At 46.4% G+C, this 14,394-nt stretch overlaps 1 protein-coding gene and 1 long non-coding RNA gene across 2 annotated transcripts in view; one reads left to right on the top strand and one right to left on the bottom strand.

The window, feature by feature from the left end:
• CHRDL1 (chordin like 1) overlaps positions 1 to 14,394 on the bottom strand; it is a 127,944-nt gene that overhangs the window by 57,315 nt on the left and 56,235 nt on the right.
• Positions 3,723 to 9,347, top strand: LOC144308638 (uncharacterized). The gene is made up of 3 exons (XR_013375037.1): positions 3,723 to 4,331; positions 7,545 to 7,628; positions 8,075 to 9,347. It is a non-coding gene; the product is annotated as an uncharacterized LOC144308638 (long non-coding RNA).

Genomic DNA, 14,394 nt, shown 5'->3' with positions numbered 1-14,394 from the left:
AAAACATTAGGCTAAAGAAGAAAGCCAGACACAAAAGTTCACATAATGTTATGATTCTATTTGTATGAAATGTCCAGAATCGACAAATCCACAGAGGCAGACAGTAGATCACCAGATGCCAGGACCTGTGGGGAGGAGGGCTGGAGTGACTGCCAGTGGCTATGAGGCTTCTTTTGAGGTTGAGGAAAATATTCTGGAAGTGGCCAGTGGTGATGGCGGTAGTATCTTGTGATGGCACTAAATCCAAATAAATGGCACACTTCAAAAGAGTAAATGATATGTGAATTATATCTCAATAAAACTGTTACCAATTAAACTAAACCACTTCAACATCCTAAAATGCAGACACAGGGGCTGAGTATCAGAGTGGGGCAGGCCTGGGAAAAATGAAGGTGCTGTGTAAAGTGATAGGGAGGCAGGCAAAGAAGGAAAGGTAGATGAAAAAGGAAAGGAGAACCCACAAAGGGGTGGGAGTAAGGTAGGGTGGGGTGGTCAATCCCAAGTCATAGTTTTATCTGGTGTTCCGTGGCCATGCCACGGGGTACCCCCACTTGGGAGATGGGATAGGTCTGCCAGACAGCTGAGCTGAAAGAGGGGGCTGATGGCAAGGGAGTATTTTCCTGCTCGGAATCTTCCAGACTGTGTTCAGGCCCACACCTTCCACAAGACTTGTGGCCTCCCAACTCGCACCCCAGCCTAACTCCCTGGTGGGGACCCGGGCCAGGAAATTCCTGCAGCAGGTTCAGATCACTCTGCAGTTCCACAGACAGACACAACACTCTGTCCCAAAGCAAGAAGGTGCTGAGTGAAAGAAAACAGTCATCTGCCCGTCCAGCTGGAGTGCAGAGTGCAAGAAAGTGCTGAAAGCTCACACCCTGGTATAATCCTGCTTCTTCCTTCCTCACCCAGAACCCATCTGTGGACTGTTTTTCATCCCACTTCCCTTAATGTTTCAGCTGTTGGCAGTCAGTAGCTGACCCTGCCTGGATATGCCCTCTTGTCAGACAGATGCTGGGAAGGATGGCTTGAGGAGAGAGTCTGAGCCAGAGAAAAGACCACGTCTCTCTGCAGACAAGCGCTGTTGGCAGCCCCAGCACTAGATCTGGGGATTGGGCTGGGGGGAAGCACATGCCTTCTTGGCTGGGTTGTGCCACTGATTTGCTCTGTCAGTCCGCATCTCTGTGCTTCGGTTTCTAAAGAATGTTCTGCGTTTGCAAGCAGGTAGTAAGTATCGGTCAGGCACCATCATTTCATTTGATTCTACTTCATGGGGATGTGGTGAGAATGCCCAAGATCCCAGTTTTGGAAAAGGCTCTGGGAACAAAGAAGCTATACCCAACAGAGCCCATTGATTATGATTATCTCTGGCTTACCAAGTGCACTTCGTCCGAAGGTAGAAGGAGAATGATCACTGAGTCTGCTCCAGTGGTACAGGATCCAGAGCTTACTACATCTCATGATGGTTCTGCCAACTCAAAATAGTCCCCTCAGTTTGTGACCCGCTGCCTTTCAGATGCCCATTCTAGCCTTGTGGTGTCAGTCACCTGCCTGTGGGCAAGCATCCAAGGCTTGAAGCTCTAGGTGGGGAGCACCTTCGTGGCATGGCCCAGCCAGGGTAATGAAGCACACCTCAAAGAGACATCCCTTGGCTAAAGAATGTTCCACTTCAGACCAGCGGGTCCTTGGCCTCACTGTGCTCCTTGGCAACTCTGCCTTGGCTCATGCTAGACCCAACCACTCCCACAGACTATCCTTTGCTTACTCATATTTTATCCAGCCCTCACTGTCCATCCCACATGCTCTGATTTCCTGTGGCAGCTCTAATAGTCTGTTTGTTTAGTCTAACACCTGATGACAAGTGTACTGTTTTCTAAGGAACCCATAAGTGTAAAGGAGGCAAGGCTTATGTCTTGACTTCTCCATCTTCTGCTGGCTCTAGCACTGGAGCAGAGGAAGAAACATTCACATAGTAATACAAGCTCAAACGTTGAGAGTTTATTATTAATTCCATGAAGAGTTATGTGCACAACCAGGGGCAAGGTTGCTCTTCACTGAAGTTCCAGAGAGCTGGGGTGCTAGAAGCATGACTCTTGAAAGGGATTCTGAAGTGAGTTACAGAATTTTGAGTGCATGAGGGTAGGTGCATTCTTCTGAGAAGAGGGTCCAGCTTCTCAAAATGTTCCATGAACCCAAAGAGGTGCCTCCACTCGTTTAATATAAAGCGAAGAGCTTGTGGGTTTCACCTTAGCACCATGGGGATTTTGCTGGCAATTCAGTCCATGTTCTAGGGTTCCAGGATCCCTCATGCTCATTTTCAGCTTTCTGTGCACTGGCGAAAACTTCCCATAATCCAGTCTTTAGAGGGAACCTCTATGTTCCGTTCTGTCAAAATGCCTTCTTCCACTTTATCGAATAGCTTTATCATCAGCTCCATTATTCAGCTCATGGACCATTCCACTCTCGTCACATAAACCTTCTAGAGTTTCCTGTGTATATCTCCAAGAGGAAACTGGAAATGGCCTCCCTCTCTTGACAGGTGCAGGTGAGGCCAGAGTTGCCAAGAGGGCTCTGTTAATTTAGTGCCAAAGCAAGGACTCAAACTTAATTTTACCCGGAGCTACAAAACGTGAGGGCTAGGGAAGCCCACTAAAAATCCAGTCCAACAGCTGGGGAAAAGATAAAACAAATCCTTCTGTTTTCATGGGCCAAGTTCAGAATCCCAAGTCTCCATCCGAACTTGGATTATGCAGCCCAACAACAAGAATCCCCTTCTGCAGTGGCACCAATTCTCTCATTCCTAAACTACTACACAATGGGTTTTTAAAATTTTCTAATTTTCCAATGGTGTAATAACAAATGCATTTGTAGTTGAAATGGGAATGCGAAATCAAGTATTCTGCATAACACCTGATTGTTAATAGACAGGTTTTGTAGTAACAGGTGTCACTCACTGTCATTCCCCTTCTCCCCCTAAATAAAGAATGAGTTCTATTACTCAGTTAGTTCTAATCCTTTGGGAACTTGGCTTTTTTTTTGAAGGTCAACGACCCTTTGAAATGGACAAATTAGTCACTACCCTCAAGCAGCATTTACAGAAACAATGCAAGGCATCTGGCTGAGACAGTGGGGAGTGTAGTCAAGCATTCCTTTGTATTGCCTACACCAGCATTTCCCAAGTCCGCTAGGCAGAGCACTCCTAGTCCACAAGATGCCTTGTTCAAACAAAATGCTGTGCTTCAACTAAAGTTGGGAAAAGATCCATGTTCTATGCTCACAATATCCCTTTCGGTGGGTTAACGGATATCCAAAGTCCCATAGTAAATAGTCCTGTTTAACTAAAATCCTGCATTTCCCCTGACTAATTTTACTAAACCACTGCACTTTTTTTCCCATTGATATGATAGCTATGAAAATCCCTGGATATTAGGAATATGACTCCTAACTAGATACCTTGAGGATCTGGACATCTGCCATCTCGTGGACACTAGACACTACTGAATTCAGGACCCTGTTTCCACCCTCAATCACTCAAGCTTCTGCTAAGACCTAACGTGTTTCTATCCCTAGGTAGCTGTGGGCATTTCCTGAACCTTTTCTTTCTCCTTTCCCTTCTTTTCTTTTTCTCATTAGCCAGCCCTGTAAAACAAGAGAAAACATCCCCCATAAAACATTGTTAACTTGAACCATACAGTTTGGCACTCGCAACAACAGCGGCCCAGTGACATCAGGCTGTAGGGAGGAAAGAAGTCCAGCCCAGGAGTTTGGATTTTTCCTGCAGAGGAGGAGAAGCCAGTGAAATGATTTCAGCAATGAAGTTATTTAGTGAGATGAATATTTCGGAGAGGCTGGTCTAAGATGACTGGACAAGAAGCCGTGGGGTAGGAGGCAGGATCTGTCAGGAGGCTAGAGAAAGAACCCATTGTTACCACATTACATACTCAAGGAAGAAAAGAGGCATTCAGGACTTAAGGATTAATTGAGAAAACATATCCCCCAACACAGCGTTTTGTTGTGTTTGGAAAAGTGTTAGTGGCAGGCTTCAGAAAGTGGTCCCTGGAGGCCACTTGTAGAGGCTGATGGAAGGCGATGGCAGACAAAGGTTCCAGGCTGCTGCAGCAGTCCGAGTGCTGTTAGGAAAAGTCAGTCCACCTCTTCCTGGAGACCAAAAGAGGCAGTTCCTCTGCCTTCTCATGCACTTCGGATATCCTTTAACCCGCCAAAACGGATACTGTGAGCATAGAATATGGATACCAACAAATATCGTGTTTGCCCTGACAGGAGAACCTTTAAGTATGGAAGCCGAAGTCCCTGCTGGGCAAAGGGTAACACAGGTAAGAGCATACATTACAGAGAATGAAAAGCAAGTTGGGTTAGGGAATGTGGATTCAAAAGAATCCTACCACTGATTGCCATGGGACTGTGACTATCCCTCAGGAAATGGAGGCATGAATAGTCAAAAAAAATATTGATTTCCTGAAACTGGGACTCTTCTTTCAGCAGCCAGATGCTCACAGGATGGCCCTTCTCCCCACTTTCAAGTGAAATGATTATGGGCAGCAGTGGTTGCAGGGGCCAGAGATTAAGCAGGTAGATAAGGTGTGCTGCCATTTTTGGATTTACCAGGACTGGAAATCTAATACAAGATTCGATCATTGCTCTAGGCCAGTCATTCTCAAAAGCAGGGTGTGTGTGTGTGTGTGGGGTCTCTTCATTCTCAAAAGGACTGGGGTCTCTGGCAGGAGTGGTTTCAAAGTTCACACACTGGCCCAGTTCAAACTGGGAAACACTGAACATAATGCCAGATGTCACCTGTGGGAGCATGGTCTACACAGATACTCCAGAGGCAGAAAGAGATCTGACAGCCCTGGTTCTGATAATTACAAAGACAGCATCAGTATCATTAGCAACTGGGATTTACTGACTCATGCTTCTGCTGAGCAGGCTCTGTTCAGCACAGTATGTGTATGTCATAGGCTTTAGCTCTGTTCTCCCGAGCCACCCCAGGAGGTAGGGGTCATCATTATCTCCCTCCTCAGGGGAGGACACTAAAGCAAGGAAGTGAGCTGGAACCAGAACCACGGTGGTGTCTGGTCCTGGAAGTAGAGCTACACTCTATTGCTGTCAAGATCAACACTGCATTATTTGAAAGCACAGCTTGGTTAACATAGCCACTCACACAAAATCCTGTCTGAACTGCTTTTCCTAAGTTCCCCACTCTGAAAAGAACCTCCTGCCTCACTTGTGCTTTCTCTGTCTCTGTCTCTGTCTCTCTCTCACAGAGGTGGTCTAAAAAGATACAGGGATCGAAAGGAAGCACATGACCACCTCACTTCCTATGAGCCCCAAAAGGTTAGGGTGAGTGTGCGAAAGTGGGTAGGGGAGGCTATAACCTAGGGCTCTGCTTTCTTTTCTTTTTTTTTAAAGATTTTATTTATTTATTCATGAGCGACACAGAGAGAGAGGCAGAGACAGGCAGAGGGAGAAGCAGGCTTCCTGCAGGGAACCCCATTCAGGACTTGATCCCAGGACCCTGGGATCATGCCTGGAGCCAGAGGCAGACGCTCAACTGCTGAGCCACCCAGGCGTCCTAGGTCTGTGATTTTTTAAGAGGGGTAGAAAGAGGGAATGTGGGCAGCCTGGGTGGCTCAGCGGTTAAGTACCACCTTCAGCCCAGGGCGTGATCCTGGAGACCTGAGATCGAGTCCCACATCGGGCTCCCTGCATGGAGCCTGCTTCTCCTTCTGCCTGTGTCTCTGCCTCTCTCTCTCTCTCTCTCTCTCTCTGCCTCTGTGTGTGTGTGTCTCTCTCATGAATAAATGAATAAAGTATTTTTAAAAAAAGAAGGAAGGAATGTTTAAAAATTGCAGATTACCTTCTTAGTTACTGGGCCAATGACAATCTGGAACAGAACCATTCCCTCTACAAAGCCAAAAAACTGAATCGATCAGCCAGCTCCACTTCTCTGGGACCACATACCCTCTACTCAAAGTGTGGTAGGGGGACCAGCAGTGTTAGTGTCAACTTGAGAGCCAGTTAGAAATGCAGAATCTTGGACCCCCATCCAGACCTACCAACTCAGCATGTGGAGTTCAACAAGGGTCCTAGTGATTCATGGGCATATTAAAGTTTGAGAGGTACTGCTTTAGGGCTTCAGATTCTAGAGCTCATCTTCTTCCAAACTTTTGATAATATCCTAGAAATCGAGTCAGCTTTTTACAGGTTCATGAGTATTGAGAAGGCCTTTTTTTAATTCCCAGTTCTGGACATACACACGTGATGTTTCTTCCATACTGCCTCATCCTCTGCCCCATGGGAGTAGAAATGCAGGCAATCTTAGAACTTTGTTCCCTGCCACCCCTAACCTCTGTCTCCAACTGCCATCTGTATGGTAAATGGCAAAATACATTGAATTAAAGACTGGGATCCTGAGGGGATGTGAGGGTATCTATGCAAGACCATAAATATTTTCAGACTAAAGCAATGGTTCTCAACTGAGGGCAATGCTTCCCCCAGAGGACATTTGGCAATGTCCGGAGGCATATTTTTTTTTATCATCGCAAGTAGAGGAGGGTGCGGTGCTACTGGCATCTAGCAGGTAAAGGTCAGATATGCCACTAACCATCCTTCAGTGCACAGGACAGCAACTGACCAGAAAGAATTCCCTGGCTCCCAAAGAGGTTTAGAAACTCTGGAGTAGAGGAAATAATAAAAACAAATGATCTGACCCATAAATATTCAACATAAAGCTACAGAGAAAAGGAACTTGAAAGGGCTTTCTACATTCTGACCAACAGCTATGGGCTAGTCACAGAAGCTCTAGCTGCCCTCAGAGTAGCGATACACCCCTTTGGTTTAGAGAGTTGAGCCTTTCTTCAACATGAGGTTCTTCTCCAAAACTACACCATGTAAAATCAACTGCACAGAAGCCACAATACATACCAAATATCTCTTTCACAAATATTAATCTTCAAACTCAGCATTAAATAAAACAAGAAAAAAAGACCTTTTACCTCTTTCTTTTTTTTCCTCTTTATTTCTACAAGAAAAGGCAAATACCATGAAGTAATTACAAAGTAAATTGAAAAAACATGAAGGAAGAAGTAGTTGTAAGAAATACCAACCAGGGGCACCCGCGTGGCTCAGTAAGTGAAGTGTCTGCCTTCGGCTCAGGTTGTGATCTCAGACTCCTGGGATCTAGTCATGCATTAGGCTCCCTGCTCAGTGGGGAGTCTGCTTCTCTCTCTTTCTCTGCCCCTTCCCCTGTTCATGCTTTTCCTCTTGCTCACTCTCTTTCTCAAATAAATAAATATAAAACATATTTTTTAAAAAAAAATAAATACCAACCTATAGAGTTAATATAATTATTGAATGTGAGCATTAAAGACTGAGTACCCTGGTAGCCAGGGCAAAAAGTTCTCCTTTTAATGCCTGCCTTTTAGTTTCTTAGAATGATTTGTGAACAGTCTAGGATTCAGAAGGAGTTGCCCATGGTCACTGATCATCTTTTCACTGAATGTCATCTTTTTTTACTTTTCTGCCCCTAGGACACACATTCCAAGCCTCTGTACCAGCAAGAATATAACTGCTTTTACCTACGAGTTGAGGCCATGTGAAGTACAATGCAAAATGTGAGATTTGGCGGGGGTGGGTGCGGGGGTGGGGATTGCCTTTATATTTATTTATAATGCAAATTCTCTGAAGGCAAGACTAGACTCTTACTTCACCAAAGCCTACAATGCTCTGTGAGTGGCAAACATTTCAATATTGAAAGGATGTGAGTAAAAACTTCAGTTGGACACTCAGAAGCTGGAGCTCTTACTAGGAAAAGTCACACTTGCTAAAGGCAGCTATTCAGTAATATACACAATGGTGTGTGGTCCTTAAACCCACTTTCTTCCTCTCTACCTCACCCCCACCCCAACACCCAGCTACACTGCATTTCACAGTCTTGTGTGCAATTGGATGGGGCTATAGGAATGCAATCAGGTCAATGGAGTGTGGTGAGAAGTGATATACATGTATCAGAAGCCTGACTGGCAAAACCTAATTCACAACCCTCCTTTCTTTTCCCTAGACTGAGGGCCATGTGCATGGAGGACGCCAAGGCCCCAGAGGATGGTGAAGCCACCACCCTGGACAGGGCCTGGATCCCTGAGTGACTACAAGGAGCAGAGCCCCCCATCCATGGTGTTGAGTCACTGAGATATTAGGATTTGGAGCAATTAGCTTATTCCTTTGTCCCTACAAATATGTTCCCTCCTCCAAAATCATGGGCCCTAAATTTCTCTGTAGCCTATAACATTGCATTAACATCACTTTCCACCATTCATTTTGACCTCTTGCTTCCATTTGGACAACTGCCCTCCATAGCTCTAAGGGCAGGAACTGCCTAGAGTCAATATGCTTAGAACTTCCCCTATGATTCAAATTCCCATTAAAAGCAAACCAAAGTGAAATCAAACCCAGAGGCATGAGATGTCCAACTGTTCTCAGGCTTGCTGCCCAGCAATAATCAATCCTTGGATCCAATGGCATGGAGGACCCAGCTCGAAGGCCTGACTTTATTTTCATGGCTGGTCAATATAGCATTTTAAGGAATAAGTACTGTCCCAATGCCTTTTAGTTCCTAAGCTATTCTCTCATGTGTCAATATCAAAGACTAGCAGGACTAAGAAAGCCAGGCAGAGTTGGGCAAGAGATAAACAGATAATCTATCAGCTGGGCAAGAAAGGATATGAAGAAGAAACCTGGAAAAAAAAAAGGTTTTTGGAATGTGTGATAGTCATCAGGGCTATTCATCAATGTTCTTGTTCTCCTTTCAGACAGACCCAATGATAGCATTGCGATTCCCTGTCCCTTCAAAGTCAAAACATGGCCATGTGACCTGCAGTGGCCAACGACACATGAGCAAAAGTAATCTGTGTCACTTATGGGCAGAAGTCTTTGAGAGCCATGGCCAAATGTGCTAGGTTCCCTTCCCATGCCCCTGGAACTAAATTCCAGATGGCAATGATCAGTCAGCCAGGGTCCCTGCATGAGAAAGACATGTGCCAGTCTGAGGAGTACAGGCAGCATGAGTAAGGAATAAATCTTTGTTTGAAGCCACTGAGATTTTTAAGTAGTGACTGAATCATAATTTAGCCTATTCGGATTATTATAGGGTATCCAACATTTAATGAAGAATGGGCTTTCACATTCAAAATGGGAAAGATGAAAAATACTCCCACAATTTTTACATCTCTTCCCCAAAGAGATACTCCTAAACACAGTAGCAGCCGAAAACAGGTCCTGCCAACTAATTTCAATCAGCACATTATGTCTAGAAGAGCAGTCATGGGCCAAATTTGACCTGCAGTTTGTTTTTGTAAATAAAGTTTTACTGGGACACAGACATGATCGTTTGTTTACATCTTGTCTATGGCTGCTTCAACACTACAGTGGAAGAGTCTTTGCAACAGAGACTGTATGGCCTGCAACACCTAGAATATTTACTTTCTGACCTTTACAGCAAAAAGAAAAGTACTGACTCCTGGTCTAGAAGAAGCCAAGTGAAAAGAGATCCATGGAGTGTCTGGAAAAGAAATCCAACACATGCTTCCACCAGAGTAAAGAGTACACACTCTTGGTAGCCATGTAGCCAAGAAAGGGCACACACCAATCAAGAGTCGGCACCAGCAGGATTTTAATTAGTGCTTCAGGCCTTTTCAGAGATAGGCAAAGGGAGCTCTGCTACAAGTGAGTTCCAATAAAGTACATCTTTAAAGCTCTGTTGTTTACCAACCCCTCTCTCCCATTATCAGGATGGGGACAGGATCTGAACAAAGGATATACACAGTATATGTCAGGATTAGTGAACCTGACAGTTCTCAGGATGACTCAGTGGAAAGTTGCTTAAGTGCTTGCTCGAAATGATTCACTGCCTAGAGATTCCATGGCAAATGAGATTCTTAGGCTAAACTGGGTGGTACAGTTTGTCCACCTCCCCGAACTCAGCATAAAGCAAGCAGGCAGACCCTAAGCAAGGGAGCAGACTCTCGGAGGGTCCCATGAGGGTCTCAGCCTGCTGGATGGACCTTAACCTCCACTGTGGCCACTGGCTGCCCTCTGGGGGTGGGGGTGTATATGGTGTGGCTGGAATGCTAGGAATCCTGGACTGGCTTAGCAGGCACTCCAATTGGCTTGGTGTACTACATGTTCCAAAGATTTTCTCCAGTGTCCTTGGCATCCAATGACTATACTTGGGCTTAAGATTTTTAGGACTGGGCGGGTCCCTGGAAGCCTTCTATCTCAGAACCAGATCGCTCCTTCATTAGGTGGTACCAACAAACGAGCTGGCCATTCCACTTCAGATGGGATGCAGGCCATTTGCTTCCTTGCTTCAGCCTGGCTTTTGGCAGGGCCGCCTGGAGGAGCCAGCTGCTTGGCTAAAACTCAGCCTTCAGTGGCTGTTAACAGGTTTTGCTTCAATTCAGCTATTTGTGAGTTACTGTTGCTTGGCTCTGGGGTGGGGACAAAGGCCTGGGGTAGGAAATGGAGAGAGGAAAAGAAAGATGAAAATGCATACTTTACTTGGACCTATGAGTTGATTTGGCTCTTGTAGCAGTTGGTTTTCAAGTGAGCACTGTGGATCAGGTGTTTCCTCTCAATTTCCAAGGTGACTAGTAAGCTCTGGCTCCTATGCCCTGCCTGTGGTACCTTTGTTCTAGGTGATTATGTTTTGCCAGAGAAAAGTGGAGAAGGGAGAGAGTTATGCTTGCTGTTCCTGGTTACCATCAATTCTAGAGAATTCGAAATGCAGATAGGTCCTTAGGGCACAAAGCGCTACAACATTTTCATCAGCCTGCCAGGCAGCTTCCAGAGGTTCTCTAGTTTATACGTGAGTACCTGCCTGGGCCACAGCCACGTCCACAGAGCAGAGCCCCTGCCTCTCCGGGCTAAGACAGCATGAGTGCCAGCCGACTCAAACACCCTGAATGAGACAGTCTGTGTTAACGCAGACTCGGAACCAGCCAGAGATTGCCATGAGGTCTCTGTATCAAGTCCCCATCTCCCTCCTGGCTGGCACATTCTTGCCTCCCTCGGACCCAACTGTGAGGCCCCACCCTCGAAAATAATAAAAGGAGGGATGCCTGGGTGGCTCAGTGGTGGAGCATCTGCCTTTGGCTCAGGGCGTGATCCCGGGGTCCTGGGATCAAGTCCCACATTGGGCTCCTCATTTTCTTGGAAAATATAGCCTAAAAAAGAAGAGACACCAGAAAGGACTTAGCGAATTAATCCGTTCCACGAACATTCGATTTGTCCAGAGCCTACATTGTGCCTTGGCTCATGAGGAGATAAAGACAGACTTGGGATCCAAATTATTTCCAAATATCAGGACATTAATCCCAGTCATAAACCGTGAAGAGAAGGAAGAGGGTATTTACTATTTTTGAAACTCATCCGCGAGAGAGATGTGGCAGAAGCACAGTCTAAGTGGCTGGGAGACCTGGGCTCCAGGCTTAGCTACTTGTAATGCGCACTGTGGTTTCAGGCTAATTGTAGAGTCTTCCTCCATCCCCCAAGTTCACAAAAATGTGAGGGAGAGAAATGGACAAAAAAAAATCCCTTCAAGACAGGATTTTCTGTGGTTGTAGGATATATCATTCCTGTCCTCAAGAAGTTTACAATCTAATTGTAAGACACTAAGGAGACGGGTTGGAAGAGACAAAATTAAATTCACTGCAACAGGAAAGTATCCAACGAATGATACCGAGCCATGCTATCCACAATGGTAGGTGCTAATTACGTGTATCTGTGTATGTTCAAAATAACTGACATTAAATAAATTTTAAATGCAGTTCCTTAATCACAGTAGTCACATTTCAAAAGCCCAAGAGCTATATGAGCTAGTGGCTTGCCATATTGGACAGTGTGATTATAGAAGAGTTCCATTGTCGCAAAAAGTTCCATTGGGCAGCATCTGTTGAGACAACCTGCACCAAAGCTAACCAGAGAACACACAACTTTCCCCCTCCATGCCCTCTAGGCCTGGGCTCATCATGGCTGTCCAGCTGTGACCAATGCTGATGTTCCCAGATGGCGGGGCTGTGCTCTGGTCCCCATTACCGCCTTGCTCAGAGAGTTCAGCCACTCCACACTTCTTCCACTGACTCTTCTCCTTTGATCTTTTCCCACGGCCTTCAGAAAAGCCAATAGAAGTCATCTCATGAAAAATTCCCTTTTAAATAGAACTGTGAATAATCTAGATAATCCAACAACACATGCATCTTTCAGAGCTCCCTCGGGTGATTTTTCCAAGAGGTATGGTGGGCAAAGTCTGATGAGGACCAGTTTGATCAGTCAGCGCCGTATTTATTATTTGGGAGAAGCAGGCATGGCCAGGACTGAGGATAAAGTCCTTACATGCTCCCTTCACAGCACTACTAATAACATGAAAAAAAAGATCATCCAATGTAATCCCAAAGACTGATTTCAAATCAAAACAAAGCAAATGAAGGAAAGCAAAACAAAAGAAGAGCAAGACAGGCACAAGGGCTCCCCAGGGTTCCTCTAGCTCATGGGATGGGTGTGGGTGTGAGTGCGAGGGTGGTGAGACTGTTTGTGAGGGTCACATGCATGTGAGCAGGGATGGTGGGGGCCGGGTGTGGGCTGACTTGGGAGGCTTGCAGAGCAAGGGCGCTCTGGCAAACCTCTGACTCAGAGGAGGAGTCTCTGCTTCCCTTGGTGGGGAGAGGAGAGTTTAATTTTTGTCATGCAACCTCATGCGCCCCATTCTTCCGAAGGGGGGCAGGGAGGACAGTGTCATTACACGGACCTATTTGCACAATCAAATTTGCTGCCCCCAGAGTGCCAGGAGAATCAGAATGGTCTTACTGCAAAGGGTGCAATTGTACGAAAATCAAATAAATAGCTGAAGGCACACTCCTATTGAGCCTGTGCCCAACGCAGTGTCAATCAACAAGTTTTCACTGATGCTGGACAAGCCAAGCTGCCTTCCAAAGAGAACACAGAAAACATTATAAGTTCAGTTGGGGGGCAGCTGGATGATCTTTATGTATCCTGTCCCAGTTTTTTTTTCTTCCCCCTTTTGCTGCTTCCCTTCTACTAGCTAACACTTTCATTCCTTCATCCAGCCCCTCTCACGTTAATATCTTTTAATGCGTCTCTCCCAGGCTCTGGCCTTAGGTGCTGTGGTTCTCCCATCTTGGTGTTCCCATGGTGGTGGGGCAGATGGCAGAGGCAAGTCTGCACTGTTTGGGAAACTGCAGCTTCCCACCTGCATGTGCTCTGCAAGGGGGCGGGGTGGGGAGTAAGAAGGCAAACCCCAACATACACTGAATAATGCTCTGACTCCACTGGAGATTTCCATTCTGATAAGCCGTGTCCTAAAGCACCATATTGTTTGGTGGGGAGGCAATGACGTGGCCCCGCTAACACACAGACTCGGAACCAGCCAGAGATTGCCATGAGGTCTCTGCATCAAGTCCTCATCTCCCTCCTGGCTGGCACATTCTTCTTCTCTCAGACCCAACTGTGAGGCCCCACCCTGGAAAATAATAAAAGGAGGGACGCCCGGGTGGCTCAGTGGTGGAGCATCTGCCTTTGGCTCAAGGCGTGATCCCGGGGTCCTGGGATCAAGTCCCGCATTGGGCTCCCCATGAGGAGCCTGCTTTTCCCTCTGCCTATGTCTCTGCCTCTCTCTCTGTGTGTTTATCATGAATAAATAAATAAAATATTTTTTTAAAAAAGAAAATAATAAAAGGAGCTTTTGCATTTGTTTGAGGGTGGGCTGCGGTCTGGCTTGGGGCTAAGCCCGTTCAGTGTATTAATTCAGTGAATCCTCACACTGGTCCTTTGAGTGGGGAACCATCACTGCCCGCCCCTCCCCTTCGCAGCTGCTCCCATGCACAGGAGCTCACCAGCTCTCACACACACCTTAAGTACGCTCACGCTCTCATGGAGTGTGTGTCCACTAAAGGGAAGCCCCCTCTGCACTATCTCCTCAGGGCTCAGCTTCCAAGTCTTCCCAGAAGTCGCTCCCCCTGGTGTCTAGAATTCTATCTGTGGTGGGTTCTTTTGGGGAAGGGTGGGCCTTTGTGCTGCTGCAGGCTGAACGCCCCTGGAAGGGGTCACCCAGCCTCCCTTTCCTCAGATGCTAAGTGATTGCATGACAGCTGAGGGGCGGGGATGGGTGTGAGGCTGTGGGGGAACCGAGACACAGGAAAGGGGGTGCAAAAAGATGTCTGGGGGCATGACAGACAAACTTCATCTATTTCCGATGTCTGCAGCAGGCTGGCTCTACAAAATAAAGTCTGACTGTAGGACACACGAGGCCCTTTGAGACTGGGTGCCCACCAACGAACCTTCCAAACTGCCTCCTTCATGGCCCACACC

Source organism: Canis aureus, chromosome X (assembly GCF_053574225.1).
Source record: "Canis aureus isolate CA01 chromosome X, VMU_Caureus_v.1.0, whole genome shotgun sequence".
NCBI classification, from domain to species: Eukaryota; Metazoa; Chordata; class Mammalia; order Carnivora; family Canidae; genus Canis; species Canis aureus.
This window is presented reverse-complemented; position numbering and strand designations above follow the sequence as displayed.